General features: G+C 43.3%; 1 long non-coding RNA gene across 1 annotated transcript; it reads right to left on the reverse strand.

The window, feature by feature from the left end:
* Positions 1-16901: 16901 nt before the first annotated feature.
* Positions 16902-18923, reverse strand: LOC112567609. The gene is made up of 2 exons (XR_003099846.1): positions 17915-18923; positions 16902-17115 (listed from the first exon to the last, which is right to left on the reverse strand). It is a non-coding gene; the product is annotated as an uncharacterized LOC112567609 (long non-coding RNA).
* Positions 18924-19205: the final 282 nt, after the last annotated feature.

The raw sequence follows: 19205 nt of genomic DNA on the forward strand, positions 1-19205 counted from the left end.
CGATCGTCGTGAGCTTGTTCTGGCGACCTCTGTCCAAGAAGATTGGACTCCCCTCCCGTCTGACGGACCTCTCTCTTCCCCCGCGAGCTACACAATCGAAAACGCGCTCGGGTGTGAAAGGTGTGAAGGTTACTCCTCCTTTCACTTTGTGAGCTGCCGTCAGACTACGTGACCTCATTACCAAACCCAGCCTCGGTTTCCTGCCCTCCACTAGATGATGAGAGCTCCAAAATATTTTACTCCGGGATTTGTGCAACTGCAGCCTGAGATGTGTAGAGGTCCGATCCGGTCAGGGTGGAACTCTGAGCTGACGGCACTTCCTTCAAAGTCTTGCCTGCCATTTCCTCAACTATTTGTCGTTGTGATGGTTTTTTCTTGGTGAAGCTACTGCCTTCGTGGTATCGTGACAGTGACAGACTAAAGTGATGTGACCACACTGGCCTGGTGTATATGGAACTTAACATACTGATGATCAGGAGTTCAGTCCACGTCGTCTACACGTACTAATCTAAAATTTAATCCGCAAAAAATGTAGAAAGGATGTACATGGTCCGAAAAATAAGTAATTAAGTGTGTATGATCCGCAGAAAAGAAAAATGAACTAGATAGAAACGCTTTCCACATAGTAAGTGGCTAGAAGGCTCCAGTAACCCCTCACCTATCGAGTTCCACAGACCCCCGCCATTGGTGAAAATCCGCAAAAATACGGTGTTATATTAATTTTATTATTTATTTATATTTTAAGGCTTTTTAACCCCTTTCCACACTCCTATAAACCTTACCCACTATCTCATAAACACTTCATGTGCTCTTAAACACTTTCTACACATTTAAACTTTCGTAATTTTAACAACAATTCTAAGGTACGCAAAATCCCGCGATGCAGACATAAATAAATATACATTTTTTTTAAACCGCGATGCAGTGAAGCCGCAATAAGTGAACCGTGATATAATGAGGGATTACTGTAGTTGTGTCTAGATTGAGGCTACAGATGTTTTCCAGAAAGTTTTTTAAAAAACGATGGTAAAAGTTTTTGTGCATTGAACAAGATAGTAGAATACAAGGTTACACCGCCTTGATGTAACCAAATCAATGTGATACCGTAATAAATCACAATTCTTAGTTTAATATAAATAGGATTTAATATACATAAACCGCTAGAACATTCCTTCATCGGTGGTCGGGGGGACCTGGACAGAAGCAGCGGAGGACAAGGCTCACCACTGAGGACAGTTACGAGCGGCGGTGAGCGTGTCCGCCACTTCCGTTGGTATAAAGGTATAAACCGTGAGTCTGGTCATGTGACTGCCTCTGTGTTCCCCTGTAGCTGTCAGTCTGTTGGTAGTCGTGTTGCCAGCCATCAAATCAGTGTCGTAGCAAAGCACAGGTTGTATGTGGGCGTTACAGCGATGGACAGTAAGATGTGGTGGTCGCACGATGTTTTCCAGGATACTGAAGTGTACAGGCTATGAGAGATATCCTAGACGGACACCCCCTGTCGTCTCCAACTTGGAGTTGATTAGTACCAAGGACCCTACAAAAGAAGACCACTGCCTGCAGGGAACTCTGTAAGCACGAACAGAATTGGGGCCCGCTGCACAGGTCTAAACCTTAAAACTGTTTTGTGGAAGCAAATTTAGAGGTGTACACGGCCGTTAAGAATCGCTGCACGGGCGTTTCTCAGTCATTTTCATAAAGATTTTCTTCAGCTCGGAGCTGTTACATTGGTTAAAATAGTTTTAGGTTATCAAAATCATCTTCGAAGAAAAGCTCAAGATGTCGACAAACAAAACAGGAGACCCTATGATTGAGAAACGCTCGTGGAACAATTCTGAATGTCCTTGTAGTTAACTTCCTTAAAAACTTCTAAATTAGCTTTCACAAAATAGCTTTTTTTTCTTTTCTCTTTTTTTAGATGGGGGAAGGGGTGTTGTCTTCATTCTTTGGGCAAATTCTTTGTGTTTCCAGATTCTTTGACACTTCACTATAAGCGCCTGGCCAGGAGTCCCCTTTGTTCTCAACAAACCGGGAGTTCACCCGTCGTGTTTGATTACACAATGTACTGAATGTAGTCAGTTTGCAGGAAGCACCTCGCAGTGAGACAGCTCAGGAGTAAGAGTTAGGTAAGATCTGTATTTCAGCTTCCGAAAATGTCCTTGCTGGATGGGAAGTATTATAAATGGACCTCCCATTGAAACTTCACTTTGTTTTGGTCAGCACTCTTTTTGATCACAGAATACTTTTAATAGAAAAATGTATCTTTGTGTTGAAGAACCTTATCAGTAGTTGTACAAGTGATGGATGAAAAAGCTTGAGCCAACTTGCGATGAAATCGCTGCGAACAACTGACTGGAATTCAAGAAAGTTTGAAGGGAAGCGTTGATACCGAGGGTGAGGTGAGGCCAAAGAGCTGAAGCCCAGACAGCGAATAGATGAAGCTGGCAGCGCCCCTTAGTAATGGACGAGGTCCCTTAGGATCACCTCTTCTTCTTGCAAAGGCACTCGCCGCCTCGTTTCCTCGTAAAGCTGAAGAAATGAGGATGTCTGTGACACACCGCGCCGTAAATCGCGCCCCTCCACCTGATTGGATGACCGCCGCTTGACGAGAAAGGCCGGCAAGGGTAGAGAATCCGCGCATGCTCTGGCTGATAAATTCGCCGTTATGACCCGAGAGTGAGCTCCAAGTCGGCGACTGGGTGATTTACAACAAATTTGATTCATTCGGATGGCAATATTTCACACTCGCCGACAGCACAGCCGCTGGGAGGACGGTCAAGTGTATTGGACTCAAGTCAGGGGGGAGAATTTGTTATGTTATGCATTGCCTCCCTTTCCTACACGACCCTGGCCTTTTTTGTGACATGCGTCTGCTTGAACAGTGCGATTTCCGCACAACTGCACAACTGCTGGACTAACGAACTGTTTGTTGTCTTCCGACAGCAGGACACACGCTTCCACAGCTTGGCGGACATGGAGGTGATGCATATGTGTCTCCTACCCTCCCACACAGTTTCATATTTTTCTACATCTATTAAATTAGTGTTGCATTGTTACTTTAATGTTAAACCATTATTTGTGCAATCATATTATATTAGTATTGCACTTATATATTTGTGTTCCACCATTTCAATTTTTTAACAAAATCATATTACTGTTGCTCGGTCATGTTAGTGTTGCACCATTATGTAAGTGATGAACCATTAGTATTGCACACGTGGCATGCGCCTTTGTCTCTCATTGCTGTAAAGCCCGCTGTGGTGCTGGCGTTAACCCCTTAACTCTTGTGGCGAATACCGAAACTGCATCCCTGCTAATCCACAGACAAGCGTGGCCTGAAGCCACAAAGATGTCTGCCGCGGTTTTGTTTCCAATTAGGACGACACAGCAACATCCGATCAGGGACTGTCGACTGCTCGACAGGACCAGTCTCGTGCTTGGGCTGGGAGAGGCACTCAGGCCTGATTCAATATAGATAGTGCTGCGGCCATGTCCTGGCCTGCCTTATCGCCCAGCGGGTCTCTGTCGTCGTCTCCCTTGTCCTCCAGTCACAGCTCTCAATCGCTTCCTAGTGTAGATGCAAAAGCAGAAGATGGCACCACCGTCCACGGGAGAGTTTGAGGGACGTGCTGGGGGTACCTTGATAGTTCGCGAGTTCATGCTGAGATGATGTTGCTGGGTAAAGGGTTAAAAACTTCAGTTGAACTCACTGCATGCAGAGCGGAAATGACAGAGCCGCGTGTTTTCAGTGGTAATAGCAGTGTCATCAACAGTGGTAATAATGTTATCAACAGTGATAATAGTAGTATTATCAACAGTGATAGCACAAAATGTCGTTTCTCAGCAGGACTGCTAGCCTTTAGCATTTTGTTACATTTCTCTCTGTCTTTATGTCATCCATAAATACCAGTAGATGTTAACTGAAGGATGTAAGAGATAGAAGGGATTTATGATGGTTGTCGCCACTGCATCCACAGACCCTGGGTTCAGATCTCTTTGAGGGACACTCAGTATATTATGACACCTATTCCGATGGGTTTTCTTCAGGTTCTTCTGTTTCCTTCCCCTCTCTCTCTCCCCTCATAGTGCGAAATCATCTGTAGGTGGAAGCACTCTCCCGCAAACCAACCAAATGAAGCTCACCATCAGGCCGTGTACCAACATCTCACCTGAAGGAATTTAATAGTTTGCTCTCGCTCACAAGTCACTCACAGCTCACTCACAACTCACAACTTATTCATGCTGCTGTTTTAGCTTATAGCTTTTTGCCACAAACATTAAACAAATATTTTAAACTAGATCCCGGAAGATCTCAATTAGTAATTATTAAAATAAAAACATTTTGTGGTCAATTGAACTAAATCAACATTCTTCACATAGACGAGCTTGTGTAAAGTGCGGTAGATATAAGTATATAGATACGTAGGTACATAGAGGGACTGTTTTCAAAGACCATCATCATGTTGTATTCCGTGGTATTATTTTGCTGCTTGACACTCAGGCTTCACTTTCTTGTTGGGGTGGGGTGAGAGTATATTAAATAAATTCGTTACTTTGACTAATTAATGTCAATCTGCAGTAAGCAGTTGGATTGATGGCTGAATAAAGTGAGATATAAACAAAACGGTTAATGTCCTCCTGCAGGCTTTACCTGTCCCTACAGTGGTTCAAACAATGGCTCAAAAATAGGGATGTGACTCGGACTCCATTGTCGGAATGGCGCAGACAGCCAACGTCTTCACAGGATATGACTTACCTTGTAGGCAAAGGTTTGGAGAGGGTCCCTATCATTGGAACTTGTCTGAAAACCTGCGCGGGACAATCTAAGTAGATAAAGGCGAGCAGACACAGCGTACAGATATGTTACCATCTTCATAAGGTGCTTGCCAGGTCTACATTTATTATTTAGAATACGTGTCTTGCTGTCTGCCTCTCTGTGTTTGTCCATTCTCACTTATTCATGTCATGTTTTGTCAAAAGAGTTGCATGTGTACATATGCACACACACACACACATTGGTTTCATTTGGGGAAATTAAAATGTTCAAACTCAGAAAACATGTTTATTCTAGTTCCAAACGAAAAGTCATTAGTTCATAGTGCGTGAACCCCGTTTGCTCCAGCCTCATCAGCAAAGATGGGAGAAAACTAAAGTTGCCAGGGGCGAGCAGGACGACGTGACAAACACATCGAGCTTTGATTGCACCGGAAACAAAAATGACAGAGCCCTATGGGCATGAGGAATCGCAGCAAGTGACTTTTGCCAAGATGGCTGAGCAGCATGGGCAACAATGAAGACAGATGGGTAAATGAGGACATGCCAGTGCTGGCACAGAGCCCGAGACGGATTCATCACTCAAGCAGCAGACCGGCCATCCTTCATCCAGCTCCAAGCTGATTTCATTCTTTTATCCACCCACTCGTTTCCGTCCCTTCCGCACCTTTCTTGTGTATTTTTCCTTCTCCCCAATTCACTAGTTTTATTTATCTGTTCCTTACTTTGTCCACCACTCTCAGTCTTGCCTCATCAGACGGTATGGGCCTCGCGCTGAAATTGAGTTGCTGGCGGAGACGTCCTCTGTCGACACCCATCCCCAGCGCGCGCTGCACGTGGATTCAAAGGGAGACAGCTCGGAGACGTCTGTAAAAGAAGGGCATCACTTCCAGGGAGATAATAAATCTTTGTCATAACGGCCATTGACAGGATGGCGGGTCTGGCGCCTCATGCGACCTGCGAATGAAGACCAGGGCTGAGGCCAAGAGGGGAGAGATGAAATTTGTATTATTGCGCTGGCTGAGAGCACCGAGGGCGTAATGGAGCTTTCTGGCAAGATAAAGAATTTCTCAGGGCTTGTTCATTTCGGCTGACAGGGCCACTGTAGTGATGGATGTTTTGAATTTACATGCAAATCCGCGCACGGACCGCCGGGCCTTGTCGACCTTCAATCCCGGGACGAAAGGTCAGCCCAGACATCATCGTTTTCGCCAGTCAGGCGGCCGTGCGCCCCCGGAATTGATATTGAATACATATCTATAACTGTCGGGTGCACACCCGCCCATGAGGACTGCCAATTGCATGAGTAAAGGAAGACATAGGTGGGAGGGTGAGGGATGGAGCTTGGTGGCGGTGAACGTTCACGGTGTGAGGGAATTTAGTTCTCACCATCAGATGAGGACGCTTTTGTTCCAGCATTTGATCTCTTGAATCACACACACCAGCCAATGACACCGCTGGCAATTGAACCTGTAGGAAACTAGCACCAGTAATATTAAACACACACTTAATTTTCACTTTTTCATTTTTTTGTAGTATTTCCTTGTTGCTTAAGAAGAGAAGTCGTGGACAACGAAGTCTTAAAGGAATGCAGATTATCGAATTAAAAGAAGATAACAATCAGATAGGCTCTGAACCATAGTTTTTGGTTTTTTGTTTTGTTTTGTTTTGTTGTTGCTGTTGTTGAGAATTTGATGATGATGACGATGATGACGATGATGAAGTAGTTATTGTTTAACATTGAAATATACCCTATCTGAAATATATATATATATTAAAAAAAAAGAAAATTGTGGTGTAATGGATGTTCGGATGTTACAAAATAAATTTAAAATAAACCCCATTCAATAAAAAATAATACAAATAACTGATAGTCAGACAAGTGATCTTGAACGGATAATTTATTGAAATTTGTTTTAAATGTTTACAATTAATATTTCACGCTTTAAGCGCATTGTCTGGTTTCCAGAGGTGTCATACATTGTCTAGTTTTCTGGATTTGTCATGCATTGTATAGTTTCCCACACTTGTCAAACATTGTTTAGTTTCCCAGAAGTCATATATCGTCTAGCTTTGCCGGACCTCTCATAAATGTTCTCATTTCCCTGACTACTCGTAATTCATAGACTACAACACTAGCCATGACTACCTTTTATCCAGACTACTTATACACTTTCTAGTTTGTGGAGTTTTCCAGGCCATTCATATACATTGTCTAGTCTCCCCGGTTACTATTACATTACCAGGTTTCCTGGCCCCTCATACATCACAGGGTTCCTGGCACGTATACATCACGTGTTCCCCCAACTACTTCTACATCACTCGCTTCCCCAACTACTCATTCATTATCTGGTACTCGCTGGGTTCATGTACACAACGGTCATCCGCCATCCCCAGGCTGCAGCTCTCTTGGTGTTATCCTCGCAAGTGTAATTTGCTGTCAGAAGAACTGTCTGTAATCTGCTTTTTCTGATATGAGTTCCCTGGAGATTGTACCCTGAAGTCAGCCATATCTTGCTGACTTTGATGGATTGTGGCTGCTGAGGAAGCAGCCTTTGGCGACCTGACCTCTCCTCAGGGGCACCCTACACCGATGATACTTTATTTAGACGGCCATTTTGAGTGATATCCCTTAAAAAGGGGCAGAGCCGAAGCACAATAGTTGTTGGCGGCATACACACAACATCGTCCAACCACTGGCCATCAATAACCGCTTAAGGAGATTGCCGGGCTCTCCTTGCCGGGTCAGAAAGCGCTGTCCCGCTACTTGATTAAGATTATGAATTCAATATTCAGCACTTGGTCTTAAGGCCATGCTGACTCAGTCCCCTGTGGTGGCGTCCTGCGAAATGCCGGGGATTGTGAACCTAGTCCATATTTGTCGCCAGCAGAGCCTCGATGACAGGGCGGGGCGGCAAGGGGCACCCGGTTTCATACCGTCTTGCCTACCCGCTGCCGCCTGGAGACGAGCTGCAGGCCTGGGTGGCAGGATTCAGATGGCCACCATGAATATTGTAATTTCTTCTGGCCCTCGCTATTAGAAAATTAATTCACTTTGGTAACTCACACGCCACAGACACGAAAGACGAATGTGGCGAAGGTAGAGCTGACAAGGGGCTTGTTTTGATTTATTTTGCGATTAGCACACTATCCGCCTGTCAATAACAAGCCAGGCACATGGCGTTTATTCCAAGATGACCGATCAGGCTGGTGGCGAGAGCGTTTGTATTCAAATGCAAAGATGATAATTGAGCAATAAAAGGCATATCCTTTCAACCCTTCATCTCTTAAAAAGTGTTCTGTAATAGGAAGGTTTGTTCAAGATTTTCAGCAGGTCACGTTTCGTAGAAAGAAAGCAAACATGAATAAAGACTTCAGCAGCTTCACAATAAAGTGAAATAATTGTCACCATCACATGCTCTCCTGTATAGAGCCTGCTAGAAGGACATATGCCAGAGAGAAACAAACGTAGCAAGAGTGATAAATGGGAAAGAAATCAGAATCGACTAACCTGAACACTGATCATCATTCTGCCGGCAAACATGCAGAAAGAAACAGTTACAAAACAAAACTTTTCAGGGCTTTTAGGACCAGACCGGAGATTTTGCATCATTTTTCGAGTACAGTGACAGCAAATGCAATACCCGTCCTCGCTGAGACGGTTAATGTAATTATACGCGCTTGACTTTCATAATATCGTATTTGATGAATGTCATTTCGCCTCAGCGGAATCTTTGAATATTCAAACTAATCCCCATCTGAAGCGCACCCGCCTTCTTTTATGAGGACGTCTGTGCAGGGGCTGATTCGGTGGCGGACCCTTGGAGGACCCGGCTGTGAACGGTGGCTGCCTTCCCTTCCATGTGAACTGAGAAGCCTTCTCCTCGTCTTCTTTGTGTCAGAGATAATTTCGCAAGCGGAGGCTAATTTTTAAAAAGGGGAAAAGGGGGTAAGGGGCGTCCCTGGCTGACAGACAATGTTATATGGAATGTGGCTGTGGGCGTCAAAAGAAGAAGTTTTTATAATCCTCTTCCTCTTGTTATACAATGCATTTCATAGCTATACAATTCATTTTGTAATTATAGAATGCATGCAGTAACTAGAGAGAAAATTTCGGTAAAACCGAAGTTGTCTGCTGCATATTCAACTTTTCACTCAGTTTTAAGGCCAAAAAAACAAAAGCCTAAACTTACATGATTATAAAAGTTGAAGTTTGCACAAAGACCTCCTCTGTGTATGTGGTGTTTGCTCGTTGATCTTTTTTTCCCAACAAAAGCGAACAAATAATATTCTTTTTGGCAAACATTATTGATGAGATACGAAAAACATTATTCATTATGGAAGAACTTGGGTTAACTAGCGAGACAATAACTACTAACAGGCAATGCAATGGTGATAAGAAGAACACAATATTTTGATATTTTCATGGTGTATTTACAGGCCGAAACTTAACAAAGGTTTAATGTAAGTGAGAGTTACCTGCCCAAGAAGTTGTAGTCTTTCAGGCATATGACACTTATTTTCAGAAAACAATATTATGCAAAAAGTATGATAGTCTCCACCGAGTTACCTACAGGAATTATCTGTCAGATATAAATGACAGGCCACGTTTAAATAATAAAACAGCTTAAAGTCTTTCATGTTGTATGTTGTGTGAAGACCTTTCAAACAATGCGTATATATATATCAGAGGGTTATGACTATACACATCATGTAATAGCAGCGAAAATAACTAAACTGAAATGAGACCTATACATGAACATTTTAATTAGTGGAAAGCTGATTTGTTTTTAAAATGTTTAATGAAAATAAGAATGCAGATTAATTTTTTAAAAAGCAAGAAAAAATTATATGAACAAAACACAAAAATCTTAATGCTTTATGTAATATCTGAAAAAATACAACTTTATAAAATCAGTCTGCTAATAATAACAAAATGTGTATGCACATATCTTACTTTAAATGTGGAGTTCAAACAAAAAAATCACAATCACTCAAAGACCTCTAATCAAATAAATAATTAGCAATAAAAAAATTAATTATTACTATCAGCAAAATTTGCAATATCTGTAAACAGGTGTGTTGAGTTTCTATCAGCAGTAACTGCCATAGACAGTTGTGACACTGTTGATACATCAAAACTGAATTTGCAGTTGTCAAACTTTATGTTTTATTTATTACTATAGACTGAGCTGATTCCTGTAGTACCTGTGATTTAATAACATAAATTTCATTAAATCTCAAACCATTTGTTAAAAGAATTTTAATTGGTAGATTACAAATATTTTATAGGTTAAAATGTTAAATTGAATTTCTTCAGTTAACTACTAAAATGAGACCATGTCCATTAGAAGCTTATGGTTTCAGAAAGAAAATGACTGTGTTAGCCGAGGCAGAAAAATTAACGCCATTTCAACGACCAAGGGGAGGTTCAAAGCTGGTGTGTAAGACAAATCTTTCTGCTTAGTGTTTTCTTTTGTCTGTTGTTGTTTTTTGATGGCATCGGAACGCAGGTGTATCGAAAGAGCAAGATGAGTCTGAGTCAACCCAGACTCAGTCATCACACGTTCACCAAGCTCCCCACACGAGATTCCCACATTGCACGTCCCCAGCGACGGTGGCTGTTTCCTGCAGGACTGTCCAACCCTCCAAAAACTAAGAGCAGGGACATGGCCTGCTGACATACCGTTGAAAGAAAAGATCCTCGGATCCCCATGGTGTCTACAGCACACAACAGAGTGTCAGGGCCTCTGGAGTTAGTGTCTGACCGTTGGAAAAAGAAGCTAGTATCGCTGTATGTAGAGTGGCGGTTGATGACCTACCTCAGCCACTGTTGTATGTAGTGTGGCGGTTGATGACCTACCTCAGTCGCTGCTGTATGCAGTGCGGCGTGTGATGTCGTTCCGCATGGGGTTTGGCTGTTAATGTCGTTGTACGGACTGTGGTGACTGAGGGACTCATTGGAAGCAGTCTCGTTGTGGGAGTGTGGCGGCTAATGGTCCATTTCAGCCACTATCGCTGGCCTTTCGCTGTTTTGTTTTTCTTCCCACTCTCCCCCTTTCCCCTTCGAGTGCATGCGCATGTTCACGTGAATGTGCAGTGACAATGCGGCTGGCCGCTGAAAGCCGCCATTTTCAAAGGACGCGTGTCCGGTTGTGAAAAAGTTATGGAATGAATGAGGGATCGCTGTAAGTGGATTAGGTCTCGAGCACCGTAATCAACAAAAAGCTTTGCCGGCGTCAGACTTGTTGTGGCCTCGCTAATGTCTCCCTACCCTTTCTCCCGTGGACCGCAGCTTTTCCAGTTTGTACAAGGACAATACGTGAGACGAAGGCGGAGATAACTCTCGCTTACACAAGAACTTGTGTTCACAACCTGCGTCCTCAGGACAACTGGGCTAGCGACCGCCATCTATCAACGACCCTCGTGACGTCAGCGGCTTTTGACTGATCTCCTTGCTTATGGTAGTGAGACACTCTCGTCGGAGGGCCGGGGATCAAGATTCATTTCTCGAGATACTTTTCTGACAAATTTAACGGGAGAAGAAAATCACTGAGACTGGAAGAAAAATGCTAGAGACAAAACAAAACAAAAAAAACAACAACAAACAACAAACAAAAAAAAAAAAAAGGTTGTAAGGGACTAACAGGAAGCACTAACCAAGAAACATACATTTAATTACACCAGGAACCCAAACCTTAGCTGTCTCCTACAAATCACCGTCATTTTCTTTAATTCTTTTACTTTTACTTTTGTTTTCTCAATCGTGTCTCCCACTCTCATTTACTTTTCAATCCACATTTTTTTTTAAACTTTTATTTTGGAAACTTCATATGTTCCTATTTCCAGTATATGTGGATATGTGGAGACTAGGACTAAACAGAGTGGAGAGCAGGAGAAAGCAGTTGATCAGATAAACTGAAACGGCTTGCTGAGGTTGTAGTTGACAGAGTGTGGAAAGTCTGAAAAGCGAGGAGCAGAGAAAGTGTAGGAGCCACGAGGGTTGGCATCAGACAAAGAAGTTTTGTGCAAATGATTTCTAGGTCAGGAGAATGACGGAAACTGGCGAGAAGACAGGATGATTGGGTGTAGAGAAATGAAAAGTAATGTGGCATCTTGAAAAACTGCTACAGGTAGGGTGAGGACTAACACATACTTTCCAGTTGTTGATATTCATGTAGTTACAGCGTGCGACAGGGAGATGTGGAGGTGTAGCAGCAATCAAACTGCGGTGTGTACAGGGGAGGCGCGAGCAGCCAAGACACCATTAAAAGTCTGACTGCGGTGAAGGTGTGCAAGAAAGGCAGAGTATAATGAAGGTGCAAAAGACGGTCTTGTGCCGGTGGCCGGCCGGCAGTAAATCGTCTGCTGCTCTGGTGTGCCGCCATCAATCTGTCCCATAATGCCATTTCTTCTTCTCGGCCTCGACAGCGGGCAGGAACAAATTGCCACTCGGCCTGGCAGTCGCTCCTTAATTACCGGCCGCCCGGGGAAGTTTTCATTTCATAGCCTTGATTTAAGGGCCGGGAGATGGAGCACTGCAAACCGCAGCGCGGGACCAAGATCAGTCTTCCATTATCTGGTCGTCCATAGAGACTTGAGCGCCCGCACCAGTAATACGCATCATCTATCAATTTGCCTCCGACATCGCAAGTCTGAACACGTTAGCAAGTCGACTACAAACACACTTCCTTACGCAAAGACACACTGGCACTTACAAAAAAAGTATACATATATGCATAGATAATTATACATATACGATACAAAAAACACTTACAAAGACATGCACATGCATACAAATACTCCAAACGTATAATATGTCTACACACATACTAAAAAGATACAAATACACTTATTTCAAACATACACATGCATACATATACTCAAAACACACACACACACTTGCATATATATGTATACTCCAAAATATACAAAAACCTACTCATGCCTAAACATACTGAAAACAGACGCAGACCAACATAAATAAACACGCACCTTGCCTATGAACCTACTTTTCAGACTTCATGACATGTCACCTTCCGACCAGGTGAAAACAAAGAGGTGGTGTTTGTACAATGTATCCGCTTCCCGCTTATGACAAACCATCCTTGGTGAACAGTAGAGGCAACAGTATATAAATATTTGTGTCGAAACTTGCTGCTTCCTGCAGGCAAAGTTGTGTGAAAATCATGCTGAACTCCCTTAAACTATGGTCACAAAAGGTCAGCGCAGAATAGCTGGACTGATGCAGAAGTGTGTAACTTGCAAATGTGAAAACTATTGTATGTATAACTCATTCATCACCACATTTTTCTATCCCTGTCTCTGTCTGTAAGAAGACCTCAGATCAGTCTGAATAACTAAGTTACTGCAGATACACTGTGTATTCAAGTGACAAAGAACATAATAGTTCGGGTCATAAAGGTGTAAGAAAAAGTACAAATATAAGAAAAAGGTTTCTCAGAATAATGGAGAATAGTTCTCCTAGTAGAACATGACATCTTCACATCACAGAGGATTGCTTAACAGTCAGAAAGCTGCAGGAGACATAGAGGCACTGATCATTCCCTCCCAAATAACAATCCAGAAGAAGAGACAAGCAGTAAAGTGGCTAAAGAAAGCAAAGTCACCAGGAATCCACATCTCAGCAGACCTAGTCCAGGTTGCTATCTCAGCATCATCACGAATATGACCCTATAAAACACCCTGGACTCAGTTTGTAGCTACAATATGCTAACAACATTGCTGTATCGGCCTCACTGCTCACCCGAGTAAAGATACGTTCAAAATCACTGTCTGAAACCATAGTTACAAAAGATCACTCAGAAAGACCAAGCATGTCTCAGTACATACATAGTAGATGCATAGCCTCTCCAGCAGATCTTTAGCCTCAGAATAATTGTTCTGTCAGCAATGGCGGCAAGACAGTCGCCAATGTGTCCTGCCCATGATATATGGATTGCTTAGCTGGACAAGAATGAAAGCTTGTTGATTCTGTTAAACACTTCGAGAAAGCATCAACATTTTCTGGTTTAAAGCGATCAGTGGAGAAAAGACCAAACTGATGACCAACAACATTAACGGCATCATTACAGACATGAATGTCATGAGACAATGTGCAAGATACATTTTTTTTTTTTTATCAAGAAAGACCATTCGATGATGAAAAGCTAGAGACAACTCACAGCTTAAAATAGTCTCACTCTGTCGTATGAGATAAAGGGTGAAACCTAAAGATGACCGGCAGATGAGTGCAGACAACACTCTCTAAACTAAACAATGACATCAACACCTCTTTCCGCTCTAAATCAGACTAATGCACTCCTTGGTCATCTCCGTGTTTTATAAAGATGGATACATGATACCAGACTTACAAGATAAAAGTGAGCCATTGGAGAGGAGATGCTATAGAAATATCTTTAATATCCACTACAAAGACCGTTACACCAGTGATGAGGTACTAACTAGGTAAATAACTCAGCCCTTGTCCACCTTCCCCGGTAAAAAGACTGGAGCTGAGCTGCCATGGACATGTTTCACGATCGTAGCTGAGCAGGTGAAAGTCACCCAAGGCAGGTGAGAGTGTGGGACTGGAGATATTGTAATAATCTTTCATTAAAGGTTAGCGCCGGCTGTCATTTCGAGGTAGTGGGGCGTGACATCTATCAGCTCGATCATCCAGCAGGCCACAAGTGTATGAGTCTACTTTTCAGACCGTCATGACATGTCACCTTTGGACCAGGTGAAAATAAAGAGGTGGTGTTTGTACAATGTATCCGCTTCCCGCATAGATGTATGAGGTTTCTCGAACGTTAGTCAGGTACCCCGCGTCTCAAAGGACCAGCTGATTGGCAGGGCCTTTGACCTCAGGTAACTAAGGGAGACTAAAAGCGTTTGATTTTCTTGTGTTAGCTACGATGTGTGATTAGTTGTCTCCGCATGACGCTGCGTGGATGTGAGTGTGAATGACCAGTCGGATGTGAGAAGGTTTCGAAACCACCGACTTGACAACATGGCGGACCTGGAATCAACGATTCGCCACTATGCTCTTGGAAGACACGAGTCGTAAAGAGAGACTTTGACAAGCCTGATGGATACCAAGTCTCTGCTGCCAGTGTGGTCAACTATCACCAATCACCAATCATACTTGGTGCAGTGACTGGCCAAGAGGTGTGCAAGCCCACCAACAGAGAGTGTTGAGTAACTACTATGCGACCACTCTCCCTGTGGTCCTCACTCTGGGGGTAAGATGCCTGCTTTAAGATGCTCGACACTGTTCTGCTCTGAACAGTAGTCTCATTCCTTACAGTTCATGTCTGGAATCCTTTTGCAAGGGTGAAGTCATCGACAAGCAGCGAAGTTCAACGGTCCATGCACTACCAACTCTGATACAGAACATCGGGAAGGGCATCAAACCCATCAAAGGAAAATTTTGTGTCAAAGGTAAGCAGTAGATAAATGTGTAAACAGGTGTAGCGGGCAAATATATGATACTTAAGATCGTATGCCTCACATGTTATTTGAATTAGTGGTATGAAGGACGTAAACAAGACATCTCAGACAATTAGCAGGTATAGTGTGTGAATATACATGCTCTCGACTTTATTAATAATTATACGTTTATACACTAAACTGCGTTGTGTTGTTACTGGATGAAGACGCTGGCAGCTCGGAGCTAAGTAATGATATTCTTCATCAATCAGCAATTTAGTGTTTTGCGCACACGTACGTGTTGGCGTGGAGGACAGAGTAGTCGGGAGTGTATGTGATCATTGGGGATGCTCTAACTGCAATCATACGCCCACTCACATGCCTGCTCACGACAGATGATGATGATGATGATGATGATGATGATGATGATGATGATGATGATGATGAAACACTTATTTCTCGTGTCCTTAGGGACAGGAAAGGAAGCTGTATTACACCCGTACCCCAGGTCACAGCCAATCGGATGCCACCGCGCCCTCTGCCGAAATATTTCACGCCTATTTCTGTGCATAAGTTAGTTAATGCTTAGCCTGGCATCAGTCACAGGATGGTGTGAGAGAAATGAGAGAAGTCGGGATCACAGGAGACAGGCGCGCGCTGGACGTGTAGCGCGTTATGAGCGTGAGCAGGAGTCAGCGGCTGTTCGATGTGTGATTGATTGGAGCTGCGCACCCGCTCGTTTTGTCCGCGTGATGGATGGGACACGCCACGCTGGTTAGCGGCCTTTCAATGAAGAATAATGATGTGTAATTTTTGTTTTCCCGTATAATTTCACGCTGTGCTGCCCACTTTATGCACGTGGTGCGGCGTCATGCAGGGAGCCTGAGTAACAGCCTGCAGCCTGCTTTCCATGACATCATGTCTACCGTGCTTACAGAACAGCTTGCTGGTGGTAGCAACCTTTGACCACACATGTGTCCCTCCTAAGAGTCTGTGATGAGGCTGTTGTTGTCTTCACTTTAGGGAAAAGGGAAAACTTGTGACCAGCCGCGGCTAACGGTGTCTCCATCGCTGTCTCTGTCATAGCTGGCACGGTTAACTTCTCTTGATGAAGTTCTTTGATGATGATGATGTAAGTGTAGTAGACTCAGTCATCCTCCTAGATAGTCATCACAACGCTTTGTGTTGATGACAGTCCTATTGCCTACTATAAGGTTTATGTTTATAGATACTTTTGATGGTTTTGTTATGCTCTCCCTTGAAACGAGCCCATGGCCTATTCAATAAAATGTTCTGATTGTGTTCAATATCTTGCGTAAATATGATCAGGTTTATTTGCTTTTTGAAATTTTATGTACATTATGATAATTTAATTTGTTCTGGAAATTATACAGGATAACAATATTATATGTATGCCTTCTGCAATAAAGATCGTTAAAAAAAAAAAAAAAAGAAAGAAAGAAAAATAGGAGAGATTTCATTCCCCAGGGAAAAGATTTTCAGTAGAAAGATAAATGTAGTTAATACAGGGTTGTGTAGAGATTTCATTCATGCATATGATTTCATTCATTTATAACAAACACTGCTCCGTAGTTTAAATATTCGTCTCGTAAATGCAGTACTAGAATGTGCTCTCATTCGCACAGGTATTCACAACCATGTTTTCATTCATTCAAGTAATAAGTTTACACAAGAAATAGTCACTACATTTGTTCTGTAATAAAAAAAATCTGATTGCAATCATGCTTGACTTATACAATAGTGTACCGTACAAAACAGGACTTTACTTTCGAGAATGATAACACAGCATTGGTGAGATGAACAGCTAGAAGTCTTGCATCCTGCAGCTGGAAACTGTGCACCCTGCAGCTGGAAGCCAGCCGTTCTGCGTCTGCCGACAGAGGTCTGAAGCTGGGACAAACATGTTGAAAATGAGTCATGACTGTATGACACCTTCTAAACATTTAGTAGTATTGATAAACATGCTTATTGTATAGATATAACGCTTACTGCTCATGTTGAATATGTATAAAGTTAATATACATGCTTATTATCATCATGTTTTCCATTATCTTTACAGTTAGATCCTTTCCACCGGACAAAAACAAAATTCCTTTGATTGAAGGAACAAAACAATGACTTCATTTGCCTTCACATCACAGAACAATAGAACAGAATCCTATAAAAAAAACAACAACAAAAACAAGCTAGTCTTCTTACTACATATGCACCCAGAAATGCTTTGTTATTTTGCAAAATTGTCTACTCCAGTTGAGCTGGTCACAGCAAACTTGGTCAAGCAATGAAAAACTGTGGCCACTTGAGGGTTGTTTTATTGTGTGAGTTTGAGCTCATATCCAGCTATTACTTTGCAATGAGTAAACTGTGAGTTTAGGGATGATAGGCTGCATGATGGAACCTGTGCTACGCCGCTGGTGATGATTACAAACTTTCAATTAAAAAACAAAACAAGAAAAAAGTCTTCTTCACGTGTGACATAAATGCTTTACATACAGCACACATACATCTGTATATATATATATGACTATTGTCGGTCGGATTATTGACAGGAAATTTTATCTCTATGGTCTGTCAAATTAAAGGTACAGTATAACACATCTTTCTGACCAAGCTTTGACAGATTAGTGACATGTACTTACATATATTACAATATCTGTGAGAGACTACTGACAGCATTGCAAATACTAACGAGGACATGTCACCGTGAAGCATTGTTGTCACAGGGATGCAGGGTCAGTGTATTCAATGGCGAGCGACAACTGCCGGAACTGTCAGGAGCCACTGTCACTGTAACATCTCTCACGTCGAGGTAGGATGAGGTGTGGGTGGGTGTGCTGACATATTCCCCGATGGGGGGAAAAAATTGCGGACCCTTGGACAGGTCCCAGTTCTTGGCTGTCATGGATAATGGTCAGAAAAGTGCGTGTGACAGACAGGCGCTGTCCATGCACTCGTGCCCGTAATCCGATTTTGCGGCACAGGGGAAATTTATACAACTCCTCCATACCCTCCGTAGCTTGCAGCTGTCACGCAGCCGGGCACAATGGCCGCCCGGCCTGACAGCCGCCGTTTTTCTCCACAGCCGTTGACGACAGTGTCACTTCCCATCTTTCAAACTTCCTGGCGTTTGCGTTACCCAGTCGTCAAGGACCTTGTCACAGGCTCCTCACTCGGGGGGTCCTGAGGGGGTTGGGCCGGCTGTGGCCACCAGACACGCCACGTCGTGTATCCTCCTTAATATCTTCAGTTCTAACCCCTGAAAGCATTTCATCTCTCTGCCCATCTTGCTTTCCTCTCCCTGGCAGTCTGCCTGTCGGCTTACACGCATCTCTGCCCCGCTGCCCCTCCATCTCCTCCTTGAAACTATTTCCTCGTGATGCATAGTCATCCTGCGGCACCGGACACGTCCACAGACACGTGATGAGCTCCTGGCCATCATTCAGTCAGTGCTGCTGCAGCATCTACTTGTGTAGTGATGAGCTCCTGGTCATCATTCAGTCAGTGCTGCTGCAGCATCTACTTGTGTAGTGATGAGCTCCTGCCCATCAGTCAGTGCTGCTGCAACATCTACTTATTTATCACTGGGGAAGGGGCAAGGTGTGAAAATAAATAAAGATGACATAAATATATCCGCTCGTCATCCCCGCTCATCTGTGCAAACCTCTAGTGCAATGTTGTGCAGTGTGGGATGGAGGCAATAAATGTGGCCTGTCATGTCGGTCAGGAAAATTCTCTCGTTATCTTACTTTAAAACAAAAGTGCGTTGTATATTTTCTAGCTGTATCGGGAGTTACCTCATATGTCTCTTTTATTCACTTCTTTGTGGTTTTCTGTCATATGCGGATACATCTACACATCGCTGTTTGCACTCAGAGCCTCTCAAGTCTTCTCCATGTTGACGACGCCTTCCTCAGTAGCTAAGCTCGGCCTCGCTTTGATCCGGGGTGCTGCAGACGCCACCCTCGGGTGCAGGCGCCAGT

This window comes from Pomacea canaliculata, linkage group LG1, assembly GCF_003073045.1.
Source record: "Pomacea canaliculata isolate SZHN2017 linkage group LG1, ASM307304v1, whole genome shotgun sequence".
Taxonomy (NCBI): Eukaryota; Metazoa; Mollusca; class Gastropoda; order Architaenioglossa; family Ampullariidae; genus Pomacea; species Pomacea canaliculata.